Here is a 23,606-nt window from a genome sequence, read left to right as displayed (position 1 = left end):
TGAGTAATGCACCAGACCTTTCTCTAACCAATGGGTCACCTCAAACGACTGCATCAGTAATATTGGAAAGATTTAACCCTATCTCTAATACACAGACGCATGACCTGCTGCATAATGCAAAATCTGATTCTCCTTCTGACCTCTGTCCCCCTTATATCATTGCCACTCTCTCTTCTCGCTCCAGTTATCACAGTTCTATGCAACCAGTCCCTGACTCAAGCCTCTATTCTGCAACATTGGGAAGCAGCCCAGGTTACATAAATTCTGATAAGAATAAATGCAGACCTGAGCAATCCAGCTAACTATTGTCCGAAATTCTTCCTCCCTCTATTGGGTAAAGTTCTGGAGACCCACATCAACAAACAATTGTCCTCGTATTTGGAGACTTATGGCCTGTCGGATGCTTCTCAAACAGGTCACAGACCTTCCCACAGCAAGGAGACGACCCTTCTTGACTCAGCAGATACTGTCAGGCTATCCCTTAATGCTGGAAATCCAGCCATGTTGGTTTTGCTTGATCTGTTGGCGGCATCCAATACCATCTCACATTCCATGCTAACACAAAGGTTTTGAACAGATTGGCATCAAGGGCGCCGCACTCAACTGGCTGAAGGGCTTTCTTATGACAGGGTCTAGATTGTCTCTATTGGCCCTTATCACTCTAAACCACCTGCTTGGACAAGAGGTCCCTCAGAACTGCTCCTTGAGCCCCTCACTTTCTCACAATCAATGTGGTCCCACTAGAAAAGTTGGTAAATTCCTGCGGGTTTGAAATACTCTCCTATGCTGATGACACCCAACTAGTTATCTGATTCGGGTATGACATCAAGAATGTCAAACAGCAATTTGTTACTTGTATGAGGAATTTGGATGTCCCATAATTGTCTCCAACTGAAAAAACTGGCAAAACTGAGATTCTTTTGTTTGGTAAAGCCCAACTTTATTGGTCGAATGACTGGTGATCGGCTGAACTTGCTACGCCCCCTGAGCCCAGCAGAACAGCTAGGAATTTGGGTATACTTTTGGATGACACTTTGTCCGTGAAAGACCAGATCATCTCCATCTACAGTACCTGCTTTGGTACGCTGGTCCTTCTTAGAAAAGTCTTCCAATGGCTTCCTATGAATTCTCAGAAGACACTCGTCAGGAATTAATCATCAGTCGCCTAGATTACGGCAATTTGTTCCTTTGCATAAACAAATCTCTGGTAGCTAAAATGCAGGTGGTTAAAAAAAATCACTGTCTGAATGGTTAACAACCTGCCTCCACACACTCCGTCAGCCCTCACACTTAGAGCACTCCACTGGCCAACCATAAAAAAAGAGCACTGTTCAAACTCCTTTCCCTCACCTATAAATCTAGGTCAGGATTAGGCCTAAAATATCTCCAGGAATGATTTACCCCATACCTCCCTGACAGTAAACTAAGGTAACAAAATCAGCTTCTGCTACAACCTCGATGCATTCACACATCAAAATATGAAGACCAGGCATTTTCCGCTTCACTGGATTAAACACCCGCTGTTTATTTGTCCGTTTTAAAAAACATCTTAAATGTGGGTGTTCAATCAAGATGATCTTACAACGCCCTCTCATTTCCTGCCTGTTAAAGTGCTGAGATGTCCCTTCTCGGACAAGTTGCACACTATATCAAAACACAATTAACATAACCTAGGTTGAAGAGGGATGACTGGCGCGTGGTAGTTTGCAGTGCGGTTGATTGGAGTGGAATAGATTGGAGTGGAGTAGATTAGAGTGGGGTAGGGTTGGGTGCGATAGAGTGAGGTTGGGTAGATAGCAGTAGGATGGGCTGGAGTGGGATAAAGTCAGGTAGACTAGGGTAGAGTGGGGTAGATTAGAGTGGAGTGGATAACAGCTCTACTGTCCCGTACTTGCTACAGCATGTCCACTTGGGAGGCCCTGTCCCTTGCAGTGGCTAGCAATACAAGATGATGAAAAGAGTGCTGAATCTTTTCAAACACCCACTCCCAGGCAAGAGCTCTGCATTGAAACCATCTTTCTTTTGCTCACCATGCCATCCCAGTTTGGACCCAGCCATATGCAAATCAGTCTTGATCCTGCTCCCATGGGAACAGTTTGTTCTGAACTGACAGGCCAGGTCCTCCCTGGACCGGAATCAAGCATCCTGGGACCGGTTTTGGAGCATTACCCCTCATCAGCCAGGCTAGCTTGAATCCAGTGGCACAGCAAGCAAGGGATCCACATCTGGGCATACCCATGGGCAACGTCATCTGTGCATTTCAGCACCTCGCTGCCACATATGACATGCATAGAATACATATCTACCAATGCTTGCAGTTGTGTCATGCCCTCAAAACACCCCTAGTGCAACAGCACACCTTACCTGATTACAATCCTGTAGAGGCATGCATCACTATGGAAACACACAACAAGAAGGTGATTTTTCAATTGTGATCAATAACAATATTGACTGCATGCTAATGTTTGTGAGCCTTTTATAAGCCGCTTCTTTACATTCTAATGGTCTTCATTTTCTTATAATTCTTGTAACATTTTGTTCCCTTCATAAGATCACCTCATGAGCAGCGTTTCTTTTAGTTACAACTTTTTCCAGTGGACTGGTCTTTCCATATCTCATGGTGAACTTCTCCCAAGTCAATGACCTATAATTCTACATTAATAGGCAGTATCCCTGTCTGTAAACAAAGTGGTGCATAGCAAAGAGTTCCTGCCTATATCCCACTTGTGACTACGGACCAGATGAAATCTTATCTATATTTTCCTCTGCAGCACTCACAGCACTCACAGAGAATTAATTTAATACGGTCCAGATTTAATATAGTGCGCTTCCTGGTCTCATATCCTAGCAAAGCTTTTCATGAATCTGAGCTCGTGTCCTTGTGACTCAAGCTCTCCACAGAATACACTTACTTTCTTTTTCTTTTGCTAGCGAAAGGTTTTTGCTCCCACTCTTGAGCGCCCAAAATGTTAGATTATGTCGACCCGCTCTGCACCAACTGCAGATGCTATCATCCCAATACACATGTTTGATGGTATATACATTTCTCTCTGCAGCTTTTAGACTGTGAAAAATGATGGGGAAGTTAACTGCCTATTATACTCTGGTGTTATGTGTGTGGGGGGATGTTGATTGGTTATCGGTGAAACGTGATAAAATTGCACCTTTTTGTATATTAATTGTGGTATTTTTAACATTTGCACAAGCATGTTTTAATGGCAATTTCTTTTAAGTTATATGCTGTATCGTATTCTGTATTTTAAACATGAATCATGGCTTTCGGTGTCTTTGCTTTAATGCTCATATGGTTTTTTTATTTTCCTATCAATCAAATAAAGCTTAATATGACTACGAAGAAGTGACACACTTCTGCTCTTTCCCTGCACTGGCACAATTTCAGCAGGTATGCACCAATGCAGACACCCTAACAGTGCAAGGGTGTCTGCGTTGTGGTCAGCATACTTTTTTGTGCAGGAAGGGGTCCCTTTCTGCAGAAAAAAATATGCTTTAAGGTAATTTTCTCTTTGTATGTGTGCTGCAGAAATATTTCAAGAGACAGTAACTCATTATATTGAATCTTTTTTTTTTTTTACGAAATGGGCACCGCATTTCATTTATAAGATCATTTTGTGCTAACAGCGCACACCAGGTACTTAACAGAAAATTGTAACGTTCTGTATGTGTTAATCTCTAAGGATGGCACTAGTTGAGAAGGATAGAGTAACATTACCCACAGTTAACTGAGTTGGGATTAACAATGAGCAGTTTTATTTTTATTGTGAATAGAAAATAAATAAATACACTGATCCTACCTACAAAAATGTAATGTGCACTTAAGGATATTCTCCAATAGCATTGTTTTCATACAAATATATATGCACGCTCTCTTTCTCGGGTGCCTTCTAAATGTTTGCATTCATTTTCTTGTTTATCGTGACAATCACTTTGCCTTGTGAGAACTTCGACACATAATATTGGGTTATCCATACTTTGAAATCAGATTGGCGTTTTATGGGTAAAAACCAAAGAGGCATAGATAAGGAGGCGCAGAGCCTGTGTGGGCTTGGGAAGGCTCTCACTGCCTGACATCTTTATGAATGGTATCCATGGTAGGTCATGAATGCACTGCAATGCAGAGATGGGGAAGCTGCCATGCCTTGAACCAGAAGCAAAGAAGAAGCTGTGTCAGACACAATACTGAGCGGTTCTTGTTTGATAACAGTAAAACAAGCTGCCATGCAGTGCATCCTGTATGTTCTCCAATCCAGCAGTCTGCTGCTTTGTTGCTTTCTGTTCACTACAGGCCGAAGCAACAGGGCGAGGCTTATTTGCGTGCTGGATAGGTTTATTGACACTCTGCTGCAGTGGTCTAGGATGCTATCTTACCTTTTTAGCCCGCTTAATGCCTCAACTTTAGAAGGCGGCCACCCAATGAGAATGAAATAGACATTTTAACTAAAGCAAAAACAGTAGTTCTGTACAGTTCAGTACAGCTGAATATGCAGGCCAGACCGATTTGCTTTGCCAATGCTTGTTGCATTCTAAAGCTTATTGTTCTGCATTTAAAATTGGAAAAGCTGAATTACAACTTGCAAAACTTTAAGGATAGTACCAGAATTTTATAGGAGACTCTATGAAAGCCCATCCTGTATGCACTCAGCTTCCCATTTCAAAGGGAGAGACTTGCTACAACCCAGTGGTGAATCACACAGACAGCACAGAATAAAAGCCAAATATATTATCGGAGATAAAATTCAAGCCAGCGAAAAATTGCAAGCGCATCCAAAGTGTGTTGTAACCTCTTGCAATAATGCATGCGTACAGATTGTCTTTAAAAAAAAAAAATATCTACAGATTTGAGATGAGACATTTTGTATTTCGCTCGAAATGTAAAATGTTGACAGAGATAGACTGCAGTCATTGTTTAAAAATCGTTTCTTAGAATGTGGTGAAATGATGCTTTTCAAAGACCTGAGACTGGGGGTCCCCTTTCTGCATCTCTGCATACAGGACAGTATTGTACTTCCAAAGAGAAGAGCTTCGTCAGTGTCTCTTCTCTGAAACAGCCCCTTCCCCCTCCTGTTGACGGGCGACTGCCGGGCTTCTTTTGTCATGCCTAAAGCTGACGAAGAGGTGTGAATGCGCGCCGTCCCAGGCAGCTCTGAATGTCAAAGGGCCTAGACCTTGACACTCCCAGCTCCAGCCGAGGCACGTTCACCCACTGGCACCGGTGTATGTGCATTTCTATTGAGCAGCAGCACTTCTCAACAATCTGGAGTCACTGTCTTCGAAGTCAGCACAGCGCACAAGCTTAAAGCAAGCCATTCTGAAAATGCTAACATTTATCAAACATTTATCATCCTTTAATTTATGTGAAAAGGCCGCCACACCTGCTACAAAGACAAATGTCGAACACAAGAAAAGTATATTTTAAAACGATGTGGTGATTTCTTTCCAGATTCAGTGGCAAAGCCAACAGTCCTGGCCTTAACATGCATTCATGCGCCGATGCTAGCTGCATGCCAATGTTTGTGCTATTTCGAAGCAAGTACTTCATGGTTTAATGTTCTTGTTCTTCATTAAAACATACCCTTACAAGATCCTTAAATATGCATTTATTTTAGTGACAGATTTTTTAGTTGAACCTTTCATAGCTCATGGTGTTCTGCCTAAAGTAAATGAGTATGATTTCACAGTAGTAGACAGAGGAATGCAGTCTTTACTCCGCAGGACGGCTTAACACAGTTAAGTACTATGCAAGACATTTTTGGGAACTTTCCCACACAATAGTTTATCACGAAGATAATTCTTTTTTAAATGTCACCAATATTATGTGATTAAAAAAAGGGGATTTTAGGGAAATGGAATGGGTAAGTGTTCAGGGTGATACAAGTCTTAAAGGGGCTTTTACGGTCCCAGGGTGGGTTAAGGTACAGGATAGTAAGTATAGTAATAGGGTTTTTAGGGTTCAGGGTTGGGTAAGAAAACAGGGAAATACGTTTTTTTGGGGTTCAAGGGCGGGTAGAAGGAAAGGGAAGTAAAGGATTTATAGAGTTCGGGGATAGGTAGAGGAAATGAGAGGTAAGGGTTTTTAGGGTTGAGGGGCAAGTAAAAATACATTGAGGTAAGTGTTAGGGTTCATGGGCGGTAAGACGTAAAGGGAGGTAAAGGGCTTAAAAAACGAAGGGATGAGGGATTACCGCAAAAAAGAAAACATTCAAAAAAAGTAACAAAAAAGAGGATGTTGGCGGAGTAACCCCCAATATAAAAAATATTTACATATTTTCCCCAATGGAAAAACAAGTGTGTGTGTATATGTATATATACATATATATATTTATATAGGAATATCAGAAAATACCATTGCATTGTGTGGTAAAGGAATGGGTGGTAAAGCCCTGTATTACACCATGTTGTTAAGGCCAATCCATTGTAAAGCTTGCGAGATAAAGGCCTGTGTGGTAAAGAATGTTATTTGCAGGAAGTTTCCCTGCCTTTACATGAGCAATGGCAAAGCCAATCGGTCCAGCATTCAATGGCAGCCTTTTAACTTTGTCAATGCTTGTTTTTTGGGAAACCCATTGTTGGGGTAGCTGCTAGGCAATGTCCTTCATTAAAAAAAAACACAAAAAATGAGGCTAACAGTAGAATGAACAGATTTTGAAATCCAAAGCTGGGGATTACACAAACAAAGAAGGACTACAATTCTACATCGGCCACGCAACATAGAATGACTTATCTGACAGTGCTCAACAACACAGAATGTAGCACCAAGGGAACTAACTGGGATCTTTAAACATAACATTATCTATGTTAACTAAATTGATTTCTGCTACGGGATTCTTCAATTTCTGTACTGCAACACAAGAAACATGGGGGCAGATTTATGTCTGCTGGCGCATCTCTGCTAATCAGCAGAGATGCGCCAGAAGAGTTGAGACGCATCTGCCCACCCGTGTGCCACCACTGATGCGCCGCATTTACAATGCGGCGCACCGTGGCGCTCGGATGGCCAGATGCGTGACGCATCCCCCGTCGGAAAGGCGGCGCATTGCTGGAGTTGCGTCGCAAGCGCGACGCAGCTCCAGTAAGTCTCGGGGGTGCCCTATCCCTAACATGCTGCGTCAATCCTTACGCCTGCTTCAAGCAGGCGCAGGGTTTTGATGCAGCATGGCCTTAAAAGTGACTGGGTGAAATCTTGTAGATTTCACTCAGCCACTTTTAGGAGGCGTTCCTGCGCCGGAACGCCCCCCGCGCCGGAATGCCTATATGTGGCGCAGAGCTTCATAACGTGACGCATCTCCCAGATGCGTCACATTATGAATACCCCGCACCATGGTGCAGGGTTTACGCCGCCGCTGCGTCACAAAACAGCGGCGTAAATGAGGCGCAAGGGCCTCATAAATCTACCCCATGGTCTCCCTCTGAGGTCTGCTAGCCCTGTCTGAAAACAGCAAGTGGTATATTTAGAGAATTTTACCTGGACAGGTCATAATTCTTACTGCATTTGCCACATTGTCCATCATCTGCTGCATAATCTGCAGATTTTACCCCCTCCAAAAAATCAAGTTGCTCTGCACTGAGCACAAGAAATGATAAAAGTACCTTACTGGTTGCTCATGGACAACACTGAAACGCTTCCACATAGGATCATAACAAATACAGCACTCTGTCAACCACACACACACCCACTGTGTAGCATGCTGCCATCTAATAATGTGCTTCAGAACCCCTTATAGGATATGAAGCACTATCTATGTGTTATAATACAATACAACAATAGCAGCACCCCAGTGCTTTGTGCTGGGAGCAGTCTGCAGTTGACTTTTAATTCGTTTGGGCAGCATTCCCACTGTACCAGCTGTACTAATGTTAGCAATGCTCCTGTGCTCTCTTCTGAGAGCCTATCTCACAGAATACTAACCCTTATGTAACCTGGGAGCAGTTTGCAATGGGTCCTCCGGCCCATGTGCCCTCGTGGAGTGCTCCTGGAGCACTAATGGCTGCTGTGGTCTTGTGATCCATGCTGGGAGGAGGATGCAGTGGGCTCCTGAAGAATATGAGGCCCTGTGCTCCCTGCACCTGCTCAATCCTCTTTTCTGGATTTTCCAAGCATTTCTCTCAGTAGAATATATTTTAGTATATTCAGCAAGTGAGTGTCTTTACCCTGTGCAATGCATTACAGCATTATGACGAAGCCCAATCGCACCTCCAGTCAACAACTGGAAGATGAGAGTGAGCCACACATTGACAATGCATTTCACAGTTTCCATTATAACACTGGAGTACACAATATCATAAAATCCGCTAGTTGAGGATGTAAATTCAAGATATGGTGACCATTGTGACTGTGTGACTAGCTAAAATGAGTGTCTGCTTATTATCAATGATCCATTTTATAGCTTATTGTGAAACACTGCCTCTGGTCTTAAAACCACCAGTGATGGATGGCAGGTCTAACTTGGTTCCACTGTACACAACAACACTTTACGCCAGTCTAGGCTGTTCCACTCTACGCCACTCCACTCAGCGCTGTTCCACTCTACGTCACTCCACTGTATGCCTATACCCTACTCCACTATATGCTATTCCTCTGTATGTAGCTAAACTCTGTCACTTCACTCTATGCTATTCCACTCTATGGGACTCCACTCCATACCACTCCACTATACTGTATACCACTGTACGCAACTACATTGTATGCCACTCCACTGTATGCTATTCCACTGTATGACACCCAACTCTATGCCACTCCTCTGTACACTATTCCACTGTACGCCACTCCACTGTGCCCTAGTGTGTGCCACTACACTCTACACCGCTCCACTGTACAACATAGTAGTGTACACCAATCCACTCTATGCCACTACACTCTCTACCAGCTCACTCCACGCTACACCTCTAAACTCTATGCCACTCCACGGTAGGCCACTCCATTCTACACTGTTCCACTCTACTGTATGCCACTCTACTGTATGCCACTCTACTGTACACCACTCTACTGTACACCACTCTACTGTACACCACTCTACTGTACACCACTCCAGTCTCCGCCACTCCAGTCTATGGCCCTCCTCTCTATGCTATTCGACTGTACACCACTTGACCGAACGCTATTTGATTCTACGCCACTCCACCTAGGGCACTCCACTCTAACTTATTCTACTCTATGGCACTCCACTCTAGGTATTCCACTCTATTCCACTCCACAGTATGCCACTACACTCTACTCTATTCCATTCTATACCACTCCACTCTACGCCACTCCCCTCTATGATATGCTACTCTAAGCTACTCCACTATATAATATTCCTCTCTACGCCACTCCACTCTACACCATTCCACTCTGTCATTTCACTCTATACCACTCCACCCTGCAATACTTGACTCTACTCCACTCTACAGTAATTCACTCTACCCTATTCTGCTCTAAGCCACTCCACTGTACGGTATTCCACTCTACTCCACTCCACTGTATGTCACTCCATTCTATGCTGTTCCACTCTTGCCACTCTTTGCCACTCAACTTTACACTATTCCACTCTATGCCACTTGGTCAGCCGAAGGTGGATGGGGAGGGAGTTCCAGGTCTTGGCTGCCAGGTAGGAGAAGGATCTTCCTCCGGTGGTGGCTCTGTGGATGCGTGGTACGGCGGCGAGGGCGAGGCTGGTCGATCGTAGCTGGCGGGTGGGCATGTAGAAGGTCAGGCAGCTGTTGATGTACTTTGGGCCCAGGTCGTGGAGAGCCTTGTGTGCGTGGGTGAGGAGTCTGAACGTGATCCTCTTGCTGACGGGGAGCCAGTGCAGGTCTCTCAGGTGGCCGGAGATGTGGCTGGGTCGGGGTATGTCCAGGACGAGTCGTGCGGAGGCGTTCTGGATGCGTTGGAGTTTTTTCTGAAGTTTGGCTGTGGTTCCGGCTTAGAGGGTGTTCCCGTAGTCCAGTCGGCTGGTGACGAGTGCCTGGGTGACCGTCTTCCTGGTTTCGGTGGGGATCCATCGGAAGATCTTGCGGAGCATGCGAAGGGTGTTGAAGCATGATGATGAGACGGCGTTGACTTGTCTGGTCATCGAGAGGGAGGAGTCCAGGATGAAGCCCAGGTTGCGTGCGTGGTCCGTTGGCTTGGGAGTGGCGCCCGGTCAGGGGGCCACCAGGAGTCGTCCCAGGCAGAGGGCGATGATCCCAGGATGAGGACTTCCGTCTTGTCTGTGTTTAGTTTCAGGCGGCTGTTCTTCATCCATTCGGCAACGTCTTTCATCCCTTCCTGGAGTCTGGTTCTGGCGGTGGCGGGGTCGTTGGTGAGGGAGAGGATCAGCTGGGTGTCGTCGGCGTAGGAGATGATGTTGAGGTTGTGTTGGCGTGCGATGGCTGCGAGGGGGCTCATGTAGATGTTGACGAGGGTTGGGCTGAGGGATGATCCTTGTGGTACGCCGCAGATGACTTTGGTGGCCTCCGATCTGAATGGGGGAGGCGGACTCTGAGTTCTTCCGGCGAGGAACGAGATGATCCCCTTAGGTGCCTTCTCTTGGATCCCGATGTTGCGGAGGGGCTGTACTAGGGTGCGGTGGCAGACAATGTCGAACGCTGCAGAGAGGTCCAGGAGGATGAGGGCTGCTGTTTCCCCGTTGTCGAGCAGGGATCTGATGTCATCGGTGGCTGCGATCAGTGTGGTCTCGGTGCTGTGGTTGGCTCGGAAACCGGACTGCGAGGGGTCGAGGGATCCGTTCGTCTCGAGGAAGGCGGCGAGCTGTCTGTTGACGGAAAAGGGAGGAGCGAGATGGGGCGGAAGTTCTTGAGGTCGGTGGGGTCCGCTGTTGGTTTCTTCAGGAGGGCGCTGAGCTCGGCGTGCTTCCAGCTCTCCGGGAAGGTGGTGGTGTGGAAGGAGGTGTTGATGATGTCCCGTAGTTGGGGTGCGATGATGGAGTCGGCCTTGTTGAAGACGTGGTGGGGGCAAGGGTCGGCAGGTGATCCGGAGTGGATGGTGTTCATCGTGCGGGTGGTGTCTTCGGTGCTGACCGGGGTCCAGACGCAGAGGGTGGTGGTGGGGGGCGTTGGTTCGGCGGTTGGGTGCGTGGTTGGTGCGCCGAAGCTGTTGTGTATGTCGGCGATCTTGCGGTGGAAGAACGAGGCGAGAGAGTCGCAGAGGTTTTGTGAGGGAGTGATGTCATTGTTTCCGGCGCTGGGTTTGGAGAGCTCTTTGATGATGCTGAATAGTTCCTTGCTGTTGTGGGGGTTGTTGTCCAGTCTTTCTTTGTATGCTGTCTTCTTGGTGGTGCGGATCAGCTGGTGATGCCTGCGGGTGGCGTGCTTGAGGGCGGTCATGTTGTCTGCGGTCCGGTCGTGGCGCCAGGCTTTCTCGAGGGGGCGGCAGTTCTTCTTGGAGTCCTTGAGTTCGTCGGTGAACCAGGGGGCTTTCTGGCTGCCGGGTCTGCTGGGAGGGTTCTTCAGTGGTGCGAGGTCGTCGGCGCAGGCGGTCAGCCACTGTGTGAGGTTGCTGGCTGCTTCGACTAGTGTGTTGGAATGGAGAATTTGGGCAGGACTGTCAGACCATTCCCATTTAACCTTGATATATGAATTAGTGAGAACTCGGCCTAATGTACCCAGATGATGACTCCGAGTTGAGGCCCTGGGGGATTGAGCCTTCCAAACAATTCTTAATGAGGAGCTGAGTGTACATTTTTACATGAAAAGTAATAGGGTAGGGTAGGGTACTAAAATATCATAATTACATATTGTCCTATTTTAGTATTGAAGCACAAATATGGACAGAAATATCAAAAGGCAAGTATATATAGGTAATTATAGGTTTATTATTCTTAACTCTACAGTTCAACTAAATGTATGGCAATTAAAAATTATAAGTACAGTCACCTGCCCATAATCAGGGTTTTCAAGACTTTTCAGACACTGAATTTGCACCAATCACCCCAAAAATCATTGATTAAGATAATCTAGGCAAAATCAATCTTCATGGCCTCATGGGTGAACAGAGAAATGTTAGATTCCTGGCTCATGATGGAAGAGCTGAATGCCTCATTAAATTGGCCTACAAATAGTCTTCTATGTGGATAGATTTGAATTCCCTATGTAGGAAATCTGATGCTATTAGATCCATCACCCATTCAGAAACTATTCGTTCGGTTTGTCACAATACCCCACTGCAACCAAAGACAGAGAATGCAAGCTCCCATTAGAAGGTAGTTTTAAGTCGAAGACAGGAAAATAGGCCCGGGGCATGGCCACAGATCGTCGCACTAGATTGAACACTACTAAACATATGCTACTTTTGTTTCTTAGACATGTATATTTTAGAAAGATTTTGTCAGAGCCTAAACAGCGATCTCAAAATAATTTGGTTAATTTTTCTAGCTTCCCCCATGTAACTTCATGGCCCACCCAGGCTTCTTCATAGCCTTCCTAGATGTAGAATCCTGGAGCTGGGCCTGATGCAGCAGCAGAATTGTCACGCCATACCATTCCTGTGGTGGACTTATTTTCGCTTGAAGATTCTCTACTGGCAGCCAATCCCCAAAGTGCATATGAACTGGTCCAGAAGAAAATATACCCCATGGGGCAGATTTAAAATAAATACATGAAATGCAGCGCAGCACCCGAAGAGGTTGCAGTACGCTGCGTGACAGGGAGGGAGCAGGAGATCTCCATATCTTTTATATGGCTATTTCCTCCCCTCTCCTTAGCGCCGGCACTGATTTTAGCTGCCGAGTGCCAAGCACACACCTCAGCGCCATAGCACGAGGGTGTGTGCATGAGTCTAGCATAGGTTTTATACAGGAATGGTACCCTTCCTGTACAAACACCATGCCTAGACAAGTTTAAACGTTTTTCCCACTGTGTATGTGTGCTGCACAGTGCAGCACGTATGCAAAGTCGGAAAAGAAGAAATTAAAACATTTCTCCTGTTAGCGCCTCCTATGAGGTGTTCTTAACTTTTAGCGCAAAACCCTGTCTGCAATTATTTGTAGCTAGGGTTTTGCCTCAAAAGGCATTGGTGGTTGTTTCAGAATGCCCATGTACCCCCCATGTAACGCCCTGTTGGGGCTAAGTAAAGCTAAGTAGTGCTTCTCGCGGATTTGCACCACTTTTAGGGCACTTCCAGCACATACCAAGTTTTGCGGAGGAAAGTAAATTCCCCCCAAAAAACTTTTGTGCTGGTTAGCATCACTTTTGTGATGGTAATCCAGCCCAAAATGTTTGAAAATTTAGCCCAATGGAGCAAATGTTTTAAAACACATAAGCAACGCAGTACCCAAAGAGGCTGTGCTGCGTTGCATGACAGGGATGAAGCAGGAGAGTACCATATCTTCAGAGATATGCCTCTCTCCACCCTCTTCCTAGCACTGGTGCTGATTTCAGCTGCTGAGCACAACGCACATACCTTAGCGTCATAGCGCTAGGGTGTGCGCCTGTGTCTAACATAGGTTTTGTATAGAAAGGGTACCTTCCTGTACAAAATACCATGCATAGACAAGTTTAAAGGCTCTTTCCACTACAAAGTCGGAAAAGAAAGGAAAAAATAAAATTAATTCTCCTGTTAGCGCCTCCTTTGAAGCTTTTGGTGCAAACCTGTGTCTACAATTCTTTGTATGTAGGGCTATGCGTCAAAAGGCATGGATGTTTACATGGGAATTCCCATGTACCACCCCTTTAAGGCCCCCTTGGCGCTAAGTTACGCAAAACAGTGCTTTGCACATCTTTCACTTCTTTTAGTGTACTTTCCAGCACAAAACAAGTTTTACGCTGGAAAGTAACTTTCCCCCCAAACTTTTTTTGCTGGTTAGTGTCAATTTTGTGATGCTAAACCAGTGCAAAATGTTCTATCCCTATGGGAAGATTTTCAAAAAATACACGCAATGCAGCACCCAAAGAGGCTGTGCTCCATTGCGTGACAGGGAGGGAGAAGGAGAACACAATATCTTCAGAGATATGCAGGGCTTGAAGTGGGATGAAATAACTGGGGTGTCCCTTAAAGGGGCGGGCCAAGAACGTGGCTTAAAAGAGTTAAGCTTAAATTCTGTGCTTAGTGTAGCGCCCGACTTGTATTTTGCTGTTTCTGTCATTGCAGCCAGATATATGATGCAATAAGTAACATCACACCTACAACAAGTCAGGACTATTGGCTGTGTCAATGGTTGTTAGTTGCATAGGATAAATAAGCAGCAACTATGACTTGTATATAATATTGAAAAACCTTCCACTTAAAGCTCTGGTGACACCACAACAATGTTGCTGCTCCCGAGTTTCAAAAAGAAAAGGGAAATCCAGAGAGAAAATGACTCTCTTTAAAGGATTTCCCTTCCCCAACAACGCTCACCTGGCATGACATCATGCTGTAACTTCTCCACTAGTGAGCAGTTTGAGCACGCGCACATCGATGTGCTGCTGTCACTGCAGTCCGGGAAAAACAGACCGCCTGTGCCAGAGCACAAAACAGAGACTGATAGAGACCCGTTTCGATCCCCCCTTTAAAAAAATGCAGGTGATCAGCACCTGTGAGACACAGCCAACTTAAAGCCCTGGAGATATGGCTGATTCCTCCTCTCTCCCTAGTGCCAGTGCTAATTTCAGCTACTGAGTGCTACGAACACACTTTAGTGCCACAGATCCAGGGGGTGCGCGTGAGTCTAGCATAGGTTTTGTATAGGAAGGATACCCTTCCTATACAACCTACCAGGCTAGACATTTCTCTTGTTAGCGCCTATCTTGGAGTGGTGTTAACTTTTGGCGCAAAACCCTGTCTACTATTCTTTGTGGATAGGATTTTGCGTCAAAAGACAGGGATGGTTGCACAGGAATGCCCATGTAACGCCCCCTTGGCGCTAAGTAATGCGAAACAGTGTTTCGTGCTCCTTTGCGCTACTTTTAGGGTATTTTCCAGCGCAAAACTACTTTTACGCTTTCAAGTACATTTGGAAAAAAACATTTTGTGCTGGTTAGCGTCACTTTTGTGATGCTAACCCACAACAAAATGTTTGAAAATCTATTCCTAAGTGTCCTTGCAACACAAAAGAAGAGCAAACCACTTGTTAAAAGGACAGACAAAAACCGAATGTAGTGATAGTGACGATACACTGGCCTCTAACAGATAAAAATGACTATTTAAACAGAGTTTTCGTTTATTTGGATTTCTATCGTGCAATGTAATTGTAGCAATTTAAGAAACAACCTGTACAAAACCATAGTTAAAGATAAAAAGCTATTGAAAAAATAACCAGCATGTCAAATAACTGAAAATTTACAATCTGAGAAGGGCTTAAAAATATCAGACCCTTCCTGTGCAGCGTTTTTATTATTCTCTGCAAATGATTGACATGTGCTTCTAAATATATCCAGATATTCGGTTGTTTTGCAGACATTTAGTTTAAAATTACATGGTTCTTTCGATTCCTGTTAAAAGAATTCGAAAGGCTCTGCCCAGCCTTCCTGTGCAAAGAAAAAAGAAAGGGCTCAGGGCGTTTCCATGGTCAGCCAAAGATGTGCAGATTCACATATCTGCATAACAAAGGGCCAAGTAATCAACGTTGCTGATACCTGCTGGCCGTGACTGTCGGAGATTGGGGGATGGGCGCTCCTGCAGCCTAATACACACACCTTAGCTGTGTGAGCAGACAGAGCAGGAGGCCAAGAGCAAGTAGCAGTTGGTGCGCCTTGCTGAAAGGCTGAAGATCTTGTCAAAGCTTTTTTCTCTCTGCTCACAGTAAAGATGCATGTCTGTGATTACAGCAAACACGTTTGTCCAAGCTCACGAAAAACACGTAAAAAGTATTGTTTTCAACTGCAGTAAATGATGAGCAGTAGCATTCCTATAAAGGCTACAGCAGCCTACTTTGGACATTAGAATCCTGGTTCGAGTCCCATGGTTTGCTAAACCGCCCATGATTATGGGAAATTATATTTATTCTCTTGGTAGTGAAAAAAACACAGCCCAGCCATGTAATGTCCTTGAGTCAAGTTCGCGCTAGAAAATAAAAATGCCAATAGCTGAGGCACCCTCGTGATTTAATAAGGGCTAAGCACCTTGTACAACTGCATTTATTGAACGGAACAGCACAGGGCTTTCAGATGCACAGGCATGCAGAAAGTTTAACACCAATCCTTGTTTTGTTTTTATTAGAAAGCAGCAATGCTTTCTTTCGTTTTAAATTCATATTTCAACTTCTAGCCATTATTTTTCCTTGAGCATTTCAAATCCTCACCATCTTCTTTTTTGGGTCTTTTTGAAGGGGGATGATTTTTTTTTAAATTAATCAAACTCCTACTTGCAAAAATTTGCTGCTATTTCAAACAAGCATTGGCATAGCCAATAGGCCTCACCTTTGGGACCTTATGTTTAGCCAGAGCTTTTGTCTTTCCCAATGTCTTTAAGCTATGTTAAAGAGCAGCATAGCTGCTGTGCAGCATGTTGAAAAGTTATTATAAAAAAGTGTTATAAGCATTTGAAAGTTATTATAAACAGTGTTATAAGCATTTTTGTTCCCTTATATATAACCAAGAAGACATTATGTACAACTGAACACCATATTAAAAAAAGAACTAACATAAAAAAGTCTTCTGTTTTGTTTGTCTTTGGAATGCTGCCAAATTTTTCCTGCCTGCTCTAAAGTTGGTTTGTTATAGCTTTTTTTGTTGGGGGCGGGGGGGGGGGGGGGAGGTCAGAAACACAAAAAGGCTTAATGAGGATAGAGAATGCTGCTGCACCAGCGAATGTCATGAAGCCCTGTGCGCCGAGAGCCGGAGCACAATACTGAGCAGGCACTCTAAGGTAGTCAGTCGAGCCCCGCCAGGGAGATTTATCTCAGGGGTACACATTTTTCATATATACACCCGCCACGGTATGAGGGCTTGCGTTTCACTCTTGCACAGATTGATACCTTTATAGCTGTGAGGTGGAGTTGCCACACGTGATGCTTTCACCCAGTGCTTTTAAGATACAAACAGAATGTTTTGATTACTAATACTTGTAGAACTATTAGAAGTAATGTAACAATTCCTGTAATTATTGTGTAGTTGTCTGAAAACAGGATAGCAAAGGTGTTGTTAAACATGACATTGAGCCTTGTAGGGACCTATATTTTGGTGATGGAGGCTTGCCATTGAAGGCCCCTGCTCAGGGTACCGCACCTATCATACACACGAGGGCACCACTGAAAGAGCAGCATTAACATATAATTGTGCCAGGGCACCACCACACACAGTAACACCCAGGACACACTATAACACCACCAACCCCGTACTAATGGGCACGGTTAAACCAGTGCCACACCAGTGTTCTACCAAAAGCAGAGAAGTTCAAATACAGAATAGCACGAGCCACTACCAGACACAGAAACACCCATAGAAACCTACCATAACACTATAGCACCATGACACAAGTAGACCCTGTGGATTGCCAGACCCAGTGCAATAACTGGGCACCACCAGAAACACGCCAGAGAAGCGCCAGTTCACATACAGACCGAGCAGCAGGCTAATCCTGCAGTATCTGCAGGGCATTGACAGACCAAAAGTACCAGCAAGGCACGGCCTGAGCACAGTGGGACCCTGAGTAGCATCAAACCATAACCAAAACAAGGCAGTGCTTGGCTTTAACCCAGAACGATACGATGAAGCTGACAGAATTGGCAAAAAGGTAAACCAATAACAGCACAAAGGCCGAACGTCACCCAAAACTCCACCAGGGCATGGCCAGAGCTTCACCAGGCCATGGCAGAGCTCCACTGGGCACGGCGAGGTGCAGGGTGCACCAAGCATACTGCCATACTACCCTGTGATCCAGACCTGCACCAGTATAGGGCCAGCACAGCAATATGGCACAGCGGAAAGTAAAGTTGCAAGGCACAAGCCAGTAGTGCCAAGGTAAGGCAGACCCAATACTTGTGAGAACCTCACGTGATAGCAGGGCAAAGCAAGACCTAGCGCAGGGCAAATCAAGACCTATCGCAGCACCAGAGCAGCCAGATCTGCCAACAAACAGATCAAGGGAAGGGCAAATGCCACAGGTGGCAGGGAGCGGGCAAAACACTAGCAGGACAGGACCTCCTGGGTAACAGCAGCTGGGTGCTGTGACCATTGGCAGTCCGAGGCTGTGTGCGGCTGGGGAAGGCTGCCTGCCATTCATTCTCAAGAGTGTCCTTGTGTAGGGGTTGGGGGTTGTGGTCAGTTTCTACTGCTCTTCACCATCCCTTCTAGCTGTGCTCCCTCCAGAGCTCTTAAGCATGCCCAACGCCATGCTTGGCAGCTGCATCAATGCACCTTCAAGTGTCACATTTTATCCATCTGTACAGCCCCTGAAGTCTGCCATCCAGACCGACCCCGTGGCTCCATCATGCACAGCTCACTATCTGCCGTGTGATCTCGGTGGCCGCCATAATGTTCAGGCTCAGAGGCCAGCAGCAGCCACAAAAAGAAACTGTTCCAGGGGGGTTGACACCAAGTCAGTAGCTGGGAGGGGCCAAGCAGGGGTTGGGCTGTGTGTAGTGAAGAGCAGCCTCACAGGCCTCAGTGCACAGTTGGACTGCACGCATTGAGCCTGTTTTAAAGTCAAAGGAATGAGCTGTATGTCTTTCTTTGATCTCCATAATGATAAAAGAAAGGCACCTGTCCACCTTGCTTAAATATAAAGCAGGTGCCATCTGATTAAGGTGTTCATGACCATGTCATGAATGATGTAATATGTGCAGTCATAAGCAGTGCATTGCAGGGGCGCAAGTTATAGTTCTCTCAGCTAACTATAACTGATGAATGTCTCCGGTTTTGTATGAGTGAAATGTCAGCCTAACTATAATGTCCCTGTAACCTTTGTTTTTTTTCAGTGAAAATATATATAAATATATAATCTACTGGCGGTCGCCAGTAGATAGTTATAGTTAGGACCTATTTTCCATAGAAAATCCGCAACATTCTATTGGGAATATCTTTGGCGCCGGTTGATGAATCTTCGCAAAATTTTCCAAACTTTTGGCCAGCTCCGCTCCGCTCCTACCCCGAAAGTTTCGTGGTGATTCGTCAAGCGGGGGCCGAGACAAAAGCGGGGTCCCAAAACGCGTTTTCCCCATGCAATTTCCCATAGGATCTGTTGTCGCAGCTACAGCCCGAACCGCTGAACGGAATGACACCAAATTTGCCAAAGAGGTAGTCCTCAGTTTGGACTCGTGCCTTTTGCATATATGGTGTGAATCTGTTCAGTAGTTTCTGAGAAAATTAGGGTAAAAAAGTTAGTGACTAGGACAGTGGCGTACCACATGCACCCGCAGCCCCGGTGGTGCGGGGGGCCCCGAGCTGCAGGGGGGCCCCGAGCTGCAGGGAACCCCCTCAGCACAGTACTCTGGCCTGGGAGCTCTGGAGTAAATCCGGAGCGGGGCCCCTCCATGTACCTTGCAGGGGGCCCCCTCAAGTTTCATTACCTACGTGGACTAGGATTGATTGCTGCTTGACCCCAGTCAACCAGGAACCCTATTTCCAACACACACACATACACACACACATAAATATATATAACAAGTATTGGTATAGCCAATAGGTCTCGCCTTTGGGACCTTATAAGTGTTTAGCCATGCAACAGCAGAGGGGTAGAAGGGTGCAAGGCAGAGCATGAGGAGCATCTAGCAGCACCGGGCATGTCAGCATTTTTTACGGACCCCTATACAAACAACTATGCTGGGCCCCAAGTCACAAGCGCCTGTTCTGAAGTTTTAAAATAAAGTGTTATGGGAAAGAAAAAACACAGTAGCTCCAGTCTCCGCCACCAACTAATGATTTCAAATGCATCAGCTGAGATGAAAAAACACAAAATGCTAGCTTCGAAACCTATGCATAGATTTTATAGCACAAGCACCGGTGCTGTCAAAGCACAGGGTCTGAGGAAAAGAGTCCCTTTGGCAGTCCTAAGCATTAGTGCTTTCAGTGGGATGAGAATGGTAAGGGTTATCTTTAAAAGGGGCATGGTTAATGAAGCTTTATCTCGAAATCCTTTACAAGAGACGTGGTCTTAGATGAGCAAAACAAATCAAATAAAAATTGGAAATATCTATGTACGTGAGTCACACAGAGCACCAACAGAAGTGTCAAAGGAACTTCAAAAAAGTCACAAAGTACCAATTATCAGAGTTCCCTAGCTCAGAATCCTCTCCTAACTTGGTAGGTCTGGTCTAGAAAAATTCAAAGCAGCTCATATTGCAGTGGGCTGGATTTTTCATCTTCTCAGGATGAGGTCAGCAGCCTATGAAAAGAGAGCTCGGTGAAAGACTACACCACAGCCGGCCCAACTGGGACTTATAGTCTTTCCAATGTCCTTCATTTTGAGGATGAAATTCCTCCAAGCTCATTCAAAGAAAAAAAAAAAGCTCCCTGCACAGATTCGCAGGGCGGAAAGCTCCATGCAAGGGCATGAAATGTATTCTCAGTCCCTGCCAGGCAATGCAGCCCTGGTTACACTGCCTGAAGGTCACCAACCTAGTGGAGAAGTCAGATAAGCTTGGTGAACTTCCAAGGCAGACGAGTCCGATACTGTGAGCGCGGGGCACACAAGAGTTTCGAGCTCACAGAGAGGGGGGTGACACTAGCTGTTTATAGCGCAGGTGGAAATGCTACGAGGTACAGTCGAGTTATTGTGATCTGCGCACAAGCTGTAGATACTGCCTGTTCTCACTTTAAATTAAAAAGAAAAAGGCTGGTAAAATGTCATCAGGTAAATGTCAACTACGGGATACATAATAGAATATTTCCAATGGTGCATTGAAAGAAACACGTTTTGCCTCATTGGATATTAATTATATATTTTATTATTATATAAACTGAAGCAGTTTGTGCTTTGCCCAGGAGTGAATATCATTTGCTAAATTCCTGTTACACAAGCAGAAAAACCAGGAAACAAATGCACATACACAAACAGCATATTTAATAAGTGATATTTTAAAAGATAGCCGTGACCTGATTTCCTGCACTTACACCGATGCATAACACGCTAGGTTGGGTCAAAACGGTATTGGACTTTTTCACCGTTATAGGTGTGGAATTAAAAAACAAAGCATGTAATGGTGGAGTCAAAAAAAAAAAACAGGGCTAAGCAAAAGTGTCGAAAGACACCACTGACTTGAAGGCATGAATAGGAGGCATTGCTGCAGAAGTACCTTCTTTCTTTAAAAAATAAAACCTCTTAATATATAGGGAAAAAAACACAAAATCAATGTGGGACTGGCGCATTAATGGAGAGGCAAAATGAGAGCGTGGAAGTGTGCGATGAGAGAGGCACGTGAAAGTGAACGCGATCGCGTGCTGTAAGGGTGCCCAGGAGCAATGCGCCTAATGAGCCATGACGAGAAGAAAGCCAGATGGCACCTGTGCGTGTAACTGTGCACGTAACCGCACGCTCTAGGCCACGCAAAGCGTGTGGTGAGATTTTTGAAGCCCACTTACTAAAAGTCTCAACAGTACAGTGCATGCGCTGGCTCAGGCGAGACCTAAAAACAAGGTTAAAGGGACATTAGGAATTGTAATTATATCTTACTTTACATTAAAAAACGAAAACCTTAGAAATTCACTGACTAAACCAAAGGCTAAAGCTACATTATACTTAGGTGAAAAAGACAGTTCACATGCCATTTTAAACTAAAAACAACACTGCAATTCACCAGTTATAGTTACCTCAAGTAATTATAAGTTGAGCTGAGTGGAAACACCAGGATTCAAACTGTGAGTGGGAGGTCAAACACTGATCCTTCAAGTGAATACATGAGTGTACAGATCCATCAGACTAATATAATCTGTTTGGTATCTTCAACATAGCATCATTGCACACATTATTGTGGAGACTTGAATTTGACTATGGTCACACACTATCAGGGTGGGGACCGTGACATCCCTATAATCACACACCATCTCTCTGGGGACCTGAGCATCCCTATCTCTGTGGAGACCTGGCATCTCTATAATCACACACTATGTCTGTGGAGACCTGGCATCTCTATGATCACACACTAGCTCAGTGGAGACCTGAGCATGCCTATAATCACAAACTATCACTGTAGAAACCTGGCCATCAATATAATCAAATACTATTTCTGTCGGGACATGGCATTCCTATAATCACACACTATCTGTGTGGGGACCTGGGCATCCCTATAATACTGTAATAACACACTATCTCTGCCTGTGGAGACCAGGCATCTCTATAATCACACACTATCTCTGTGGAAACCTGACCATCAATATAATCACACACTATCTCTGTGGAAACCTGGCCATTCCTATAATCACACACTATCTCAGTGGGGACCTGGGTATCCCTATTATCACACACAATATCTGTGGGGACTTGAACATTACTATAATCACACACTATCTCTGTGGGGACTGGCATCCTTATTATCACATACTATCTCTGTGGAAACCTGGCCATCAACATAATCACACACTATCTCTGTGGGGACCTGGGCATCCCTATAATCACACACTATCTCTATGGGGACCTGGGCATCCCTATAATCACACACCATCTCTGTGGGGACCTTGACATCCCTATAATCACACACTATCTCTGTGGGGACCTGGGCATACCTATAATCACACAATATCTGTGGGAACCTGGGCATACCTATAATCACACATTATCTCTGGGGGGGACCTGGCCATCACAATAATCACACACTATCTTTGTTTGGACCTGGGCATCAATATAAACAATCACGTGCTATCTTTGCAGTAGGACACTGCACCTGCCTTCTCTATGGGGAACCTGGTAACACCATTCTCACACACCATCTCAGTGAGGACCTAGACATCCTCAAAATCACACACTATCTCTGTGGGGAGCTGGACATTCCTACAATCACACACTATCTCTGTGGGGATCTGGACATCAATATCATTCATCACACACTATCTTCTTGAGGAATTGATCATGGCTATCATCACACACTATCTCACTGGTGACCTTGCCATGTGTATAATCACACAGTGTCTCTATTGGGACCTATGCATCAATGTAATTACACTACTGCTTTGTAGGAATTTGAACATTATCATCATCACACACTATCTCTGCAGGGACATGAGTGTGTCTCTCATATAATTTTTCCATAGAGAGACTTGTACTTGACAGTTGTCACACACTTTCGCTGCAGGTCTACAGTCACTATTGTGGGGATGTGGGCAACCCTATTATCACACATTATCTCTATGGGGGCCTAGGCTTCATTATAATCATACAATACAACAATCCCTGCAGGACTTGAGCAAGACTATAATCTGTGCACGCAACTGGGTATGAGTATAATAACCTACTATCACTACAGGGACCTGAGCATTACTATTATAACATTCTCTATGTGGGGACTTGAACATAACTATGCTCACTCACTATCTCTGTGGGGTTTTGAACATAACTATAATCACACAATATATTTGAGGGACCTTCAACTTGAATATACCCACACACTATCTCAATATGGTCTTCAAGGTGAGTATAATTAAACGCTTTATTTGTGGGGACCTGAGCATTAATGTAATGACACTTTATTTCTACATGAACATCAGTATGACTATTATCGTATCCTATCTCTACATGGACTTGAATATGACTATTATAACATTTT

This window comes from Triturus cristatus, chromosome 4_2, assembly GCF_964204655.1.
Source record: "Triturus cristatus chromosome 4_2, aTriCri1.1, whole genome shotgun sequence".
NCBI lineage: Eukaryota > Metazoa > Chordata > Amphibia > Caudata > Salamandridae > Triturus > Triturus cristatus.
The sequence above is the reverse complement of the archived record's forward strand: the minus strand, read 5'-3'. Positions refer to the sequence as shown.